The sequence below is a fragment of the Canis lupus genome, chromosome 25 (genome assembly GCF_011100685.1).
Source record: "Canis lupus familiaris isolate Mischka breed German Shepherd chromosome 25, alternate assembly UU_Cfam_GSD_1.0, whole genome shotgun sequence".
Classification (NCBI taxonomy): Eukaryota; Metazoa; Chordata; class Mammalia; order Carnivora; family Canidae; genus Canis; species Canis lupus.
The window spans coordinates 6,944,897-6,959,770 of NC_049246.1; the positions used below are offsets into that span (position 1 = coordinate 6,944,897).

General features: G+C 41.8%; 1 protein-coding gene and 1 long non-coding RNA gene across 2 annotated transcripts in view; one reads left to right on the forward strand and one right to left on the reverse strand.

The window, feature by feature from the left end:
* Positions 1-14,874, forward strand: part of STARD13 (StAR related lipid transfer domain containing 13) — a 377,570-nt gene that overhangs the window by 140,928 nt on the left and 221,768 nt on the right.
* Positions 3,093-6,659, reverse strand: LOC119865895. The gene is made up of 3 exons (XR_005378352.1): positions 6,517-6,659; positions 5,644-5,855; positions 3,093-4,994 (listed from the first exon to the last, which is right to left on the reverse strand). It is a non-coding gene; the product is annotated as an uncharacterized LOC119865895 (long non-coding RNA).

A 14,874-nucleotide genomic window follows, 5' to 3' on the forward strand; every position in this document is an offset into this window, starting at 1 on the left:
TGGTCTGGTATAGTTAGAAACTGAATTCTTTTTCTAAGCAGAGGCTTCTGACAACAAAATACTCAGCAAGTGAACAGATATGTTCCTCCATTCTTAGTTATAAGCGGCGACGGCACAGGATGAGTTGGACATAGAAGGGGGTATAGAAGAGTTCAGAAGTTAACAGAGTTGCAGAGTCGTTGGTATTCTTATATAGAGGAGGGTGAGTGGCAAGCCCTCCTTATTGCCTGTGGTTGTTGGTACAGTGGTGATGAGTCTTAATTATATAACATTAAGAGAAGGCTAAGAAAAAATATCTTTTTTTTCCCTTTTTCACCAAAGTTGTTAATCATAGTATTATTTGCGAGTTCAGAAATTTGGAATGAAGTGTCCAAACTTATGAAGGTTTTAAAATAAATTATGTGTCTATCCAACAGAATTTCACACATTTACTAAAAACTGTATTGTTTTTTAAGATTGTATTTATTTATTCATGAGAGACACAGAGAGAGGCAGAAACATAGGCAGAGGGAGAAGCAGGCTCCCCACAGGAAGCCTGATGTGGGACTCGATCCCAGGACCTCAGGATCATGCCCTGAGCCAAAGGCAGACCTTTAACCACTGAGCCACTCAGGCGTCCCAAAACTGTATCTAAAAAAAAAAAAAAAAAAAAAAAAAAACTTAATAGACTGGCAAGATTCTCACAATCTAAGTGAAAAATTTTTTCAAAATTTGGGTGTTAAAATTATTCCTGTTTTTTTAAACATGCAAAGAAAAAAACTGAAAAGGAAAATTTTCAAATGTTTTCAGCTTTCCCTACTTGGTAATATTACAGGTAATTTTAATGTTTCTATTTATAATTTTCTGAGTTTAAAAACTTATAATCACTATTATGTATTCTCTATAGTGAAAATGACTAAACTTGATAAAAGAAAAGAGAGGGATAATTCATGACAATGAAACAGCACAGCCACAGGCATAATTAAAAGTTATGTTTATACTAAGGAGCAGTCCCTAGTAATAACCAGTCATCTAAAATTATAGTAGAATATTTATTGAGTCAGAAAATGATCCCACTATGTGCTGTTCACTAAAAAAGACACATGGGACTTAGAAATAAAAGTACTAGTCCCAGCTCGAGGAAGTCAGGACTATGGGGGGAGGCTGAGAGGAAAGTTACCTACAGTACTCTGTGATTGCCTGGCCTACGGGAGAGAAGGAACACCCCAGCCACTGGGATCTGTAGAAGGCTTTCAGTGGGAGCTGACATCTGACTTGATTCCCGAAGGATGAGTGAGGGAAAAAAAAAAAAAAAAAAAAGTAGGGGAAGGTCTTTCAGTAGAGGGAATGTATAAAAACAGAGCTGAGTGAGGGCAGTAGCTCTCCAATGTGAATCTTTTAAGAAGAAATTCAGGAGAGGAAAGAATAAAATTTGACCAAACCCTGTACTCCAGAGATGGAGACACAGAGAAAGATTGAAGCAATATTAGAAATTCTGGAGGAATTAGAATGTCTTTTAGGTATCTCTGTTGGACAATTGACGAGTGGTGGCATCACTGGCTAACAGAAAATAGAGATGGAAGAGCGGGTTCGCAGGGAAAATTTTAGAGATATCCGTTAGTAAGGTAAACGATACACAGTGCTGGAGTAGAATCATTCATTCTACAAGTTTTTACTGAACATTACTCTCAAGGACTGTTCTAGGTGCTGAGTACGCGCTAGTGAGTCAGGCTGACTAGGCCTCTGGTCTCGTAATGCTCCAGGTTTCCCTGGGAGACAGACCAGAACAAAAAAGAAAATGTCCAAAGTGATAAATTCTACAAAGAAAATTACAGCACTCATGGATGCCACGAGAGGAAGTAATGCAGTCATTTAGATTGGGTGTCAGGAAAGGCCCGTTGGAGGAGCTCAGGAAGGATTTGGGGTAGGACAGCAATGTGATAATGATAACGATAGGACAGCAGTGTGGTAGTACTCACTGACTGAATCCTTTCTTTGTGCCAAGTGGATTATTTCATTAAATCCACAAAACAATCTTAGAGGTAAGTGATGTGGAGGCAGAAACTTGCCAGAGTCTAACACAACTGTGCCTGCACTCTTTTTTTTATTTTTTCATTTAAATTCAATTAGCCAACATATAGTACATCATTAGTTTCAGATGTACAGTTCAGTAATTCATCAGTTGCATATGATGCTCATCACATCATGTGCCCTCCTTAATGCCCATCACCCAGTTACCCCATCCCCCACCTCCCCTCTTGCAGTCCTCAGTTTGTTTCCTAGAGTTAAGACACTCTCATGGTTTGTCTCCCTCTTTGATGACTTCCCCTTCAGTGTCCCCCTCCCTTCCCTTATGATCCTTTGTGTCCAGCTACACTCTTAAACACAAGTACTTTTGTCTTTACGGAGCTGGGAAGTAAGGGATGAAACTATGGGAAAGAATACAATCACCCAGGGACAAGAGCTTGAGGGAAAGGTGTGGGGTGGGGGGTGGGCATTGAAAACTGAAACACAGGGAATGCCAACCCTGGAGGTGGGGGGAGGAGCTCTGAAACAAACACCTCAGCCATGTGGCCTGACAGCCATGAGACAAGCGAGCATCAAGAGGACGCAAATGGTCAGCAGTGTCCCATTGTCCACGTGACCTAGAAAGGACAACAGCAACGCAAAACATCCATTGGATTTAGCAACCAGACAATTATTGGTGACCTTGGAAAGACAGGTTTCGGTGAAGTAGTGAGGGAGACCAGATGGCAGTATTGATAAGGGAAGATTTCTTTTCCAAGGGATACAGGATGGAGGCAGCACGCTTTGCCAAGGGGGTTGCGGTTTTGTTTGGTTTAAAGAAGGGTGAGCCTTTTTAGAAGAAGGTGGAGGGTAAAGGGAGTATAGAGGAGGAAATAACAGGTAGCAAAGTACTCATGGGGACAAGAAAGGACAGTAAACAGAGCACAGGTGGAGGACTAGGTCTTAGTAAGAAGAGGTGCTTTTCTTAGAAAGCACGGGTGGGGATTTCTTTCCTCTGAAGTAGACATTATTGTCATCTGCTCAAGGTGAAGACCCCAGGGTGGGGGAATGTCATCCTTAAAGGAGTCCTACTTAAGGTTCAGCTTTGAGATAGGGCTTATGGATGCTAAGGACCTGCATGGAGACTCCAGGTAGCCCTGAGGTTCTTGTGAGTTTAGAAGCCTTGCATTTTCAGCAGCAGCATGTGCACAACTGTGAGATTTCCTGCAGAGAGGCTGGCAACCCAGGGCCAGGTAGGGAGATGGGCTGAGCTGTTCCAGGAAGATTACTTTAGTCTTTCATCTGGCTTCTCTTGGATGGTCCTGAATTCAGGGACTCTTCTACAATCAGAACTAAACAAACTTGCTCTGCAAGAATTTATCTTCAAATTCGTCATTTAAAGAAAGCCCCTAATCCATGTCATCTGAATGTAAAACATGTCCTAGAAAGGACCGGGGGTGGGGGGGTGCCCAGGATATTTGGAGCTAAATGATTAGTGAAATGGCTGGAATATTCCTTGTATGGTTCTATTCCTGTGCAAATATTGTTACAACTACTGCTTTTGTTTGATTCAATTAGGTCCTTTTTAAAAGTTAATACACAGCTTCCCTGGGCACGTAACTGAAACATTTTGTTGTTAGACTGTATAGAAGTCACTTTAAGATAACACAGATCTTTCTTCTTGCAGAGAATTTCGTTACCACTACATGCATACAAAACAGAGGATGTAATCAAAAGGGTATTTGGCATGGGCCCAGAAAGCTATCTGGATTAGTCTATAACTGGCTGCCATAGTTTCCAACCCATTTCTGATCCATGACTTATTGCTTCATAACTGACAATTTCAAAGGTTTACTGGGATGACGCATAAGAGCACAATCATTACTTTCTAGCTCATTCTGAAGTGTGTTTCATTAGTGAACATTTTTGATTATTAAAGATAACAAATAAGACAATTAAAGACTGTTTTTACCATCAATCTCCCCCCTCCCCATTTTCTACCAACAGTATAAACTGGTGGTGGAAATGTTTATTAAAGTGTAAAATTGCCACAAGAGTACCTAAGGTAGCTGATAATTTCCACTCCTTAAGTCAGGAGCAAGTTATGTAATCGAGAAAGGATTCAGCAGTTTAATTTTCAAACCTCATGTGGAGCACCTGAAGTTTTTAAAAAAAAAAAAAACAGCTGATTAAACTGGCCCTCTGGCAGTCTGGTTCAAAGACATTCAAAAAGAAATGATATTCCAGAAATTTTACTGTGAGTAATTTAGAAGTTTTCTTTTGAAATATTTCAATTCCTCTTGCCAAACTTGAAATGTGTGCTATTAATCACATCGTTGAATTACATCAAATGTCGTCAAAATGACTTTCTCTAAGGTCCACCAAGCACTTAAAAAGCAAAACATTGAGAATAGCAGGACACCCTGAGGCCTGAACCAGCAATGTCCTCATCTTATGTGTGAGGCTTTGGAACCCAATGCCTTGGTCACCACCTCTGGAGGTATTTCAAGAAGAGCAAGCACCTTTCCTCCCTCTTCCCTGCAGGAGTCAGTTAACTTCTAATTATAAGTCTACTTCATGTTGTGGACTAAAAATACCTTAACATTCTTCAATTTTCATATCTCACTTACTCATAATATCTACTTTTCATGTATATTTTATCTAGATTTTAAATGCTTTTCCACGGTATGTAAATGTATTTAATGTGGGTTACTCGTGGTTTGGCCTTAATATTTTCAGTTATTTTCCTCCAAAGCAGAGGCTGTAATACTTGGACTCTTGAAAAATCACTGGGTTGATTGCAGCCGGGTAATCATTTCATCGATGAGATCAGGAAAGGTTAACATGAAACCCAAGAACACTAACTAGTGTCAAACTGCGAAAGAGTGTCAGCCACACCGGATACAAGACTTCAAGTGGCTCCAAGTCAGGAAAACTATGCCGAGTTATCATGGTACTGGCTGTGGCACAGCTTAAACTTTGTGGGTGTGATGGTGGCGATTCTGAAACTGAAAAAATGGAAACTGCCAAGAAATGGGCTGTGGTGCGGCCCCGGGCTGCGAGTGAAACCGAAGAGGGGGTGGGAACTGCGCGCGTGGGCCCGGGCCGGCGGGGGGGCGGGGGCGGGGGCGGGGGCGGGGGCGGGGGCGCCGAGCCCCGGGCAGCAGCGAGGGAAAGCGGGAAAGGAGCGGGGGGGTCGGCGGGGCGCAGAGGCCAGGCCGCCCCATGTCGCGCCCGCCGCGGGTCGGGGCGTCTGAGCGGGGCCGCGCGGGGGGGGGCGGGGGCGAGCCCGCCGGCCGCGATGAGGACGGGGCCGAGATGACCAGCGGACCGAAGCCCTCGGCGACGCAGCTCCGGCGGTCCATCAGCGAGCAGCTGCGGGATTCCACGGCCCGAGCCTGGGACCGGCTGTGGAAGAGCGTCCGGGAGAGGCGGCTGGCAGGTCGGTGCCCGCGCGGCAAGGGGGCGGCAGGAGGCGGCAGGAGGCGCCCGCCGGCGCGGCCCGCGCGGGCTCTCGGAGCTCCGAGCCGCCGGCTCCAAGCTCCCCGCCGCCCGCTCCCCGCTCCCCGCGCTCCCCGCTCCCCGCGCTGCCCCGAGCGCGCGCTGACAGCCCTGCGGGGCGCCGCACGCGGGGCGGAGGGCGGGCGCGGGGCTCACCTGGCCGGCCTCCCTGCTTGCCTCCCTCCGGTCCCGCGGCCCCGGCCGCGCCGCCTTCCAGCCGGTGAATGAATGAGCGCCCGGCCCGAGGGGCTCTCCGCGAGCGCTGCCTCTCTCCCAACTCGCCCTTTCCACGCGTGTTGCGAGCGGCGGGGTGGGGGTGCGGGACGAAGCAAGGGAGACCAGATGTTTGCCGGGGGAGCAGGGGCGGCCTGGGGGAAAGACAGGTGGACAGCTCTTGGTGCGAGGACACGGCCGCCCACAGCCCCCGCCCCGCTGTGAATCAGGCCCTCCTCGCTTTGGAATTACACAAGAGGGGCCTCCCTTTTGGAATCTGTTGCCCACGAATTAGAGAAGGAGAAGAGGTGATTATTCTGCGCTCAGGGGTCCTTAAGAATCCTTGCTGGGGTCAGAAGCCTACCGCTACCGTCCTCCCCAGCACCTCCCCCAGCCTCCCCACGCTGTGCTCGTGCCATGGAACCATCTCCTTGTAGGGCCGCGGACGCAGTGAGCGGTCTGAGCCTTCTCAGAGCCCTCATTCAGAGCTGCAGGTCGTTAGTCACTACATCATACCTGCCCCAATAAGGGAAGGGAAGCCGCCCTACGCCCAGTTCCAGAACAGTGTGGGATTTAGGATTACTTTTCCCAGGGACTGACTGCTAGAAGATGTCTCTGGTGTTGTGGGAAGTGTGGTTGGAAGGGCCCCTGGGCAGACCAACAGTCCAATCTCTGGACCTTATTGCCTCCTGTCTCTCCAACAATATCTCCTGAGTTGGTCTGTGACCACAAGGATGGAAGAGAGTTCTAGAGAAGAAGCAGGTATGAAGCCTGGACAGAGGGAAGGGATGCCAAGGGTGAGATGGGAGATTTTACCTTCTCTGAGCTCCTCCCCTTTTCCTTAAAGTAGAACTGTAGAATAGTTTGCTAGATGTTCTGTCCCTACACTCCTACAGCCACCTCTCCCCATCAGCCTGAGGGCATTCTGGAGTAGGTGCCCTGTGTCTGTATTCACCTTGGTCATGAGGTCCTTCTTGGTCTAACTGGTCAAATCAGGAGTAGGGATTACAGATGATTTCGACACTCAATGTTGTCAGCGTAAAATGTTCATCCCATGTCTCCTGTCCAACACAGTGACCCCGTTTTAGTAAGCGTCCAAGAAATAAACAGACTTTTTTGGTCTGGACCCAGAAATAAGTTGTGGTAACCAGGAGGTTTGACTGTTGATTTTTAAAGACCTGTATGTGCATTGCAGACCTCAATTAATAACAATTAGTAACTCTCCCTGTTATGGTGCTAAATTGTATAATCTACATGATGGATGGTGTTGGAGAAATTTTTGTGGTCTAGTAAATGTTTGTTGCTTCATAACTTCAGAATGCTTACTGCAAATGTCTCTTTTAAAGCTTCTGTTATTTAAGTTTGTTAAGTTTGTTAAATCAATGGATCTTCAGGAAACAAGAAGTCTTTCCAGGAGGGCTGCCAAGGCTGTGCTGGGTTTTTATAGAAGTTGAGGCCAAAGATGACTGCAGCCCTGTCTTTTTGAAAAAAAGATCTGGAAAGGAAGAGAGTGAAATGTAAAGACATACAAACATTAAGGCTGTCCAGGAAAGTCATTTATTCACATGAATTTTAGACACTGCAGTTCAGTTAAAGCGATGGAGGGACAAAGGGAAATAAACCACAGGTAGAGATTTTAAGATTGTGAGTATATAGAACTTAAGGCTTGAAGTGGCTTCAGAATGGTAAGCATAAAAGTTCTCCAGAGTAGTGCATTTTTTTTTAAAATAGCGGTATGAGGTTTTAAAATGTTTAATCGGAATATTAATATCTGCTTACCCATAATCTGCTTACCACTCTGCTAACAGTGGATGCCAGCGGGTTATTCACCTAGCACCAAACAATCCTCTGTGAAGCTGACTTCAACTTCTGCTTCTTTAAGCAAGCTGGGATGCATGCCACAAAACCAAGCCAGCTCCATGAAGGAGCTTTTAGATGCAAATTGATTTTCTCGGGTTTTCTTGCTAAGGTAGCTAAAATATGGAACTTTGGCCATGAGACACTGAAATACTTAAGTTATTAATGTTGGCATCAATTCTAGGCGAAAGCGTTCTTCATTTGTAAAAGTGTTCTTTATATGGCTCTGTTCACAGTATCAGAATAACCAACTATGTGAATGTACCCCCAGAGAGCATCCACCCTGCTAAGACATGATACTGGCTTTTTTTTTTCCCCTATCAGATGAAAGTTGTGTGCTGGGACTTCTTTAATTTCCTAAAATCTTCTTCTCACCTTTAGTCAATGGAATAGTGTTCAGTGTGCTTCATAACAAATTTGTATTTATTGCCTAGAGAATCCTGAAGATATTTGATTCTCCCCTTTACTCCTTTACACCCCAAGGAAGGAAATCCTTATTCTAACTCACTCTTGCTTCTCTTCGCAAAAGGCTGTCTTGTCAATGAGAGAGAAAGACAGGAAATGGAACCGTGTAACGATACTGAAGCCTGCAGATTTCTGTGCCGGGGGCCATATTTAGGAAGGAAAGGATTATACATAATCAGAAAAAGCATTTCTCAACACATATCACAACAACACAGGTAATGAAATCCATAGGAGGATAAGATGTGAATGATGTTCAAATATGGCCAACTTATTACAAATTTTTAAAGAGCTAAGTTACTGTTAAAGAAGGATTGATATTGGGAGCTTTTCTTGGGCCTTCCAATTCTGCAGTGGTTGCCAGAGTTTCGTCAGATTGTAGCATATTTGCCAACTCATACTTTTAATTTCCTAAGACCCTAACCCCGTAGGGGTCAGCAAGAGTATTTCTCACCTGTTATCTGAGTATTGATTAGTCTAATAATGGTGGTGATTGTTATTTATTCCCAAGATGACAAAGCGAGTGTTCAAAGCAGGATTCTAATGCAGGTTTTCAGAAGTCAAAGGGCATCTGTGCCCATTTTGTCTTACATCACTCTGCCTCTTCCATAAGCTTTATGGAGACACATGGACCTCAAATCCTTTCCCCAAGGCTGTCACTTGCAGTTAGTTTTAAAAAAATTCAAAGTTAACTGGAAAAAGTTGATCTTTGTTTTTTTTAAACTCTTGGTGTGACAAAGATAACCCTGTGCACCTAGAATCATTGTCCCCTAGTCATCCTGATGGGCTGATTAGTGAATGGGCTTATAGAGATTTGAAACAGTCATACCTCTAGCTTGTCGGGGACTCCTATGTGGTGTGCCTTGCCCACTACCATCACTATAAGAAGCCAAGGGCTGCAAGAAGGAGATGCTGTCATAAAGTCTAAATGTAGGTTTCTTTTTTTTTTTTTTTAAGATTTTATTTATTTATTCATGAGAGACAGAGAGAAAGAGACACTGGCAGAGGGAGAAGCAGGCTCCATTCAGGGAGCCCGATGCAGGACTCGATCCTAAGTCTCCAGGATCACGCCCTGGGCCGAAGGCAGCGCTAAACCGCTGAGCCACCTGGGCCGCCCTAAATGTAGGTTTCTTCAAGGTAGCTGAGTGACAGGTTCTTTTGGCTTCCCCAGATCTCTAATCAGCCGCTACTGGTGACAATTCTTAACATTTATAGCATCTTTAAGTTCTGTAAGCAGCAGCATACCCTTCAGCTTTTGGTGTTTGTAAGCAGCTTGAACTACTTTTCAAATGTTAAGGTCTGAGAAAATCCAAATGAGTTTTCTAAAGCTTTCTGCTCCTTTATTTTAAAACCCCACTCTATGTTAATGGAAATGTAATCCATATGTTTCATTCCTTTATACTCACATAACAGTGTTTAGGTAGCTTGTGAACTAATTGATATCCAAGTCTTTTGATCTCTTTTATGGTCTCATTTTAAATCATTTCTCTTAGGCACAGGAAGTTCTATTGCTGCCAAGAATAAACTAACTTAAAACACTGAAAAGTTTGAGTTTTGATTAGAAACGCTAATTCCACCAAATTTCAGTGAGTTTTTGTCATGTTAAAACAGGTTTATTCATTCTCAGAGTCAACAGTAGCATCCTGTGATGTGATGTAAACAGGAGATTGGGACTTTAATGCAGAGTGGGATCAAGAATAGGACGTGGGCCATAAAAAAGTTCCTTATTAAAATCTGTGTTCTGTGATAATCAGAAAGTGCAGGATGATACTATCTGATCCTTTTCATGTGTTTTATATCAGAGTCCTTCCTTTTTATTATCACTTGCCTGTAAGGAACAGGCCATCCCACTCTGTCAGGTTTTTTTTTTTTTTTTTTTTTTTAACATCTCTTGAAAGGAGAGTATATTTAGATGTGATTTATATTAACAATAACAAAAAAAATCTAAGTAAGTACACTGTTAAGATCAGAGAGATGGAAAGCATATCACTTATATCAGGGTTCTTAACCTTCGCTACAAATAGAATCACTAGGAGCCTCTCACAAATATCCGTGCCCTGCCTGCCTCTTAGAGATTCTAATTCAGTTTAGATAAGGCCTGGGGATCAGCATTTTTTTCCAGACTCCAAAGGTAGTTCCACTGGGTAGCCTGGCCTGAGAACCACTGACTTATAATAACTACTTGCCCAAGTCTGTGTCTAGCATGAGGTCATATTCTAGGCCCCTAAGGAAAGGTTTGCTGAAGTTGAGTTGGAATGAGCTTGTTATTTTACAGGGGGGGAAAAAGGTTTGGGCTTTGTTGTTAGGGCAAGAAAGTTGGATTTGGTTCTGCATATGATAAGAAGCAAAGGATTTTAAGCAGAGGACTGGCACTGCCCTGTTAAATTGCCACCAGAGTAGTCTAGGTGAGAGAGAAACAGTGATAGTGATGGAGATGGAGAGAAAGGGACAGATTTGGAATATGTCTTGAATGGAGAGACAACAGCACTGAGATTGATTGCTGGAGCTAAGGGAGGGATCAAGAACTCTTCAGTTTAGGGATACCTGGGTGGCTTAGTTGGTTAAGCATCTGCCTTCAGCTCAGGTCAAACCATCTGCTTTCAGCTTAGGTCATGATCCCTGGGTCCTAGGATGGAGCTCTGCATCAGGCTCAGTGCTCCGTGGGGAGTCTGCTTCTCCCTCTCCCTTTCCCTCTACACCCCTCCCCAAATATATAAGTAAATCTTTAAAGAAAGAAAAAAGAACTCCTGGGTTTGTAGTGCGATGGGCTGAGACAGTGCCCGCTGGCAAATTTGATTGTTGCAGCTGCAAAAGGAAGGTTTTTTGGGTTTTGTTTTTTTTAGCATAAGACAGATGAGGAGTGAAGAGTTCTCCTTGAGCCAAATTAGACCAAAAATGCTTATCAAACATGCAACAATAAAAGCCAAAGAGGTGGATGGATACACAAGTACAGGTTTGGAAGAAAAATTAAAGCCAGATAAATCCAGAAGTGATTGGCATATAACTACTATAAAGTAAAGCCTTAGGACTTAGAAGGGGTTACTTAGGATAAGGGGCGGGGCCAAGGACAGAATCCTAGGGGACCCTTTATTTAGAGCACACTATTTGAAGTGAACTTTATCCATATAGGTGTGCTAAATTTCTAGGGCATTAGAAAATGAAACACTGTTTCTGAATTCAGCATTCTTATAGCAGCAGAGTGGTAGCACTATATTGAATAAACTTTTGTGACAGTTATTTGCTTCCAGAACTGTTGATGAATAAAAACATAATCATAAAAACATGTCTCACTAATAAAATATACCTTTTTAAAATTTAGAAATGGTATTGCAAAGTAAAAATTAAAAATTTCAAATAATACTTGAAGGAAACACTGCTCAAGTTTGCCCTCATTCACAAAAAAATAAAAATATGGTTAATTAAATAAAAATATATTGGGCAGCCCCTGTGGCTCAGCGGTTTAGCACCGCCTGCAGCCCAGGGCATGATCCTGGAGACCCTGGATCCAGTCCCATGTCAGGCTCTCTGTATGATGCTTGCTTCTCCCTCTGCCTGTGTCTCTGCCTCTCTCTCTCTCTCTCTCTCTCTGTCTCTGTCTCTGTGAATAAATAAATAAAATCTTTTTAAAAAGTATATTTTATAAGTATATTAATATACTTGTATTATATAAGATGATATTTATAAAAATATATTAATATTAATAAAATATTATGTATAAAATATTCCTTAGCAGGAATATTTCTATGGTTATTATAACTTGTGGGGGCCCCCATATAATGAGGTAAGAGCTTCCTATTGGAAAGATGACTTCTCCAGCATCATGATATCCAGAAATAGTCTAATCAAACAAAGTTTAGCTTGTAAGAAAAGTTCTCTATATTGAAGTTTGCAGGATTGCATCCATTTACTCACCTTTCTTTGTCAGTTATGGTTTGTCCATTATAAAGCTGATTGAAGGGAAATTTCTCAGTGAAAAAATAGGTAGTGTCTTGAATTTTTGCAGTTGTAAGGAGAGTAGCTTAAACTTGGCCTAACCTATCTGTAGCATGCTGGCTAACCCTTAGGAGTAACACAATTTCCTTCTGGAATTGGAGCAAGGAAATGATCATGTTCATTAATTGCTGGTGGTTGCTCTGAATAAGACACAGAAGCCCCACTAGTTGGCTGCAATTCCTCGAGAAGACCATGTGTTATAATTTTTGTTCAACGACTTGATCATTTAGAGATGAAGCATATATCTAATGAAGTTAACATACACTCCTTCATTGTGTTTTTTAAATCTTCTGCTGAACAAAACAATTTATAAAGAAAAATTTACTAAAAGACCTTGTAGTTTACTGGGAGATAATCCAACAGTATGTTTCTATTCTGCTCTTTTGCAAGTTTAGTGATGTTGCAAAATGAAAACAAAAGTGGTTTGAAAAGCGTTACGACATTCCTCGGCTTTTTTCAGAATCCTTGAATGTTTAGTCCTAAAACAGCCGAGTTGAAGGACAAACATTTTTGTCATGTTTGTAGTTAGTCAATAAGTATTTATTGAGCCATGAAATAGCATCCTTGTCAAAGCATGTTGGGACTGTAGTGCAGGATATTAATTTAGTACTGTGGTTTTATCCTGGCAAAGCACACGAATTTTATTAGGCTGCTCAAATCACTTAACTCATCTATTTAACCAGAAATAGAGCAAGCTTCCAGAAATTGCAAAAGGACATTATAGAATGTGCCATGACTACACAATACTGTATTTGCAAATCAGCTCTATCAAGCCATTTTGTATTCTCAGAAAGACTATTTCCTTAGTAACATTTTCATCCAAAATGAATTTTTCAGACTCTTACGGTTGTTATTTTGTGTAATACAGCATATTTTACCTCTATTTCATCAGGGCAGACTGTGTTTGGTGAATATTTTTCATTCTCCTTCCTATGTAGGAAAATTAAATGAGTATAAGAGGTAATGGTTGTACAATCCCATGAAAATTAATACATTTACTAGCAATGACATTGAGTTGGGGAGTCTTATCAGATGCTTCTTATTCTCTCTCCATCAGATAAAGTGGAAATATTTCCAGGTTCCTTGAAGAATCTTTGAAAGCATTTTCCATTGAAATTTAATATTTATCACTAGAATAATGTCCTAAAAGTACAAATATTTAACAGTGTAATTTACACTAATGTGCCACTTCATGAGGATGTATGGATTGTCACAACATCACAAGGAAGGCAAGGCACTGCCTCCCTCCTTTGACTTACAGTGAGTTGCATTCATCCCAGAACTCTTCAAAAACAATGATAGATTGCACCTTCTCCAGCTATGAGGAGTTGTCCCTATGGTCTTGGAAATAAGTTACATCTTTATTTTAGTCCCAAAAAAAGACTTCATAAGCAATAGATGTAAAAGATGAGCCATTGTTAGAATTTAGTAAGTAAAACAAACAAAACAAAACAAAAGCCAAAAAACAAAACCAAAAAACTTTCACATATTTCAATATAGGCTGTTTCATTCTTTCTGGAAAGACAGAGGAGAGGCTTTGTGCTGAGTGTTTGATGTTTTGTTCTTATATCTAAGTCAAGACAATAATGACAAATGAGAAAAGAGCACTCTAAACCCTTTTAGCATAGTGGTAGAAAAGGCATTGCAGCTATTTGAGATGTCCTATGTATAAAATCACAGCTGTATGATGGTGATCAGCATCTGGAAATTAGCATCACCTCAAATTTGCCACAGCTACAGTGCTAGGAGCATAGATCGCCCAGTGTCATAAATGTATGTCATTTTACTTTTGGTGCATAGTGTAGTGGAGGGCATGATTAGTGATATTTGGGCATGATGGAATATTATTGGTGGTTAAGAGCAGCCACCGGAACCCAAGACTACGTGGGTTTGAATCCTGCCTCCACCACTTAAGCAGAAGGTCCTTGGGAAAGATAAGTAATCTCAGTGTTCCTTAGTTTACTCATGTTTTAAAAGGAAGAGAAGCGTAGTACTTACCTCATACGGGTTGTTATGAAGATTAAATGAGTTAATATTTTCAAAGTATTTAGCATAGTGTATGGCCCCTAATAAACATTGTATGAGAGTTTCTATGGATATATATAAACACACACACACACACCCTGGCCTCCACGCAATCAAAAATTCAGGTATAACTTTTGACTCCCCCCCCCAAAACTTTCCTAATAGCCTACTATTGACCAGACTAATAACATAAACAATTAGCACATATGTTGTATGTTATATATGTTTTATACTGTATTCTTACAATAATGTAAGCTAGAGAAAAGAAATATTAATAACAATATTATAAAGAAGAGACAATACAGTTACAATATTGCACTGTATTTTTGGAAAAAAATCCACATACAAGTGGACTTGCACAATTCAAACTTGTGTTATTAAAGAGTCAACTGTGTGTGTACATGCAAGTGGAGAGCAGTAGAGACATTTCCTGGTAAGGGAGATGCTTTTAGATCCAGCCCTAAACCACCCACCCCCATCATACCTGGATTCATCAGCCTATTCTCATATCTAATGAACCCATTCTAGATCCTACATTTGAGGACTCCCAAGTGCTAAGATATTAGCCTCACTCTCTTTGCTCTGACTGAGACTTAAAAAAAAAAATCAAATACTACATATATTGTTAGCTTTGTCTATAGCATCTTGTGTAATCCATTAGTGTTATAGCATAAATCATTCATTATACTAATATTTTGTCTTCTGAAAGAGCATCAGTTAAGGTTTGTTCATTAAAATCACCGTCAGCTTTAGAGCTATGCAACCATGAATTCATTCCCGTGCCCTTGGCCTAAATGGAATTTGATGGAGACCTAATTAAAATGAGAGAAGTTAGAC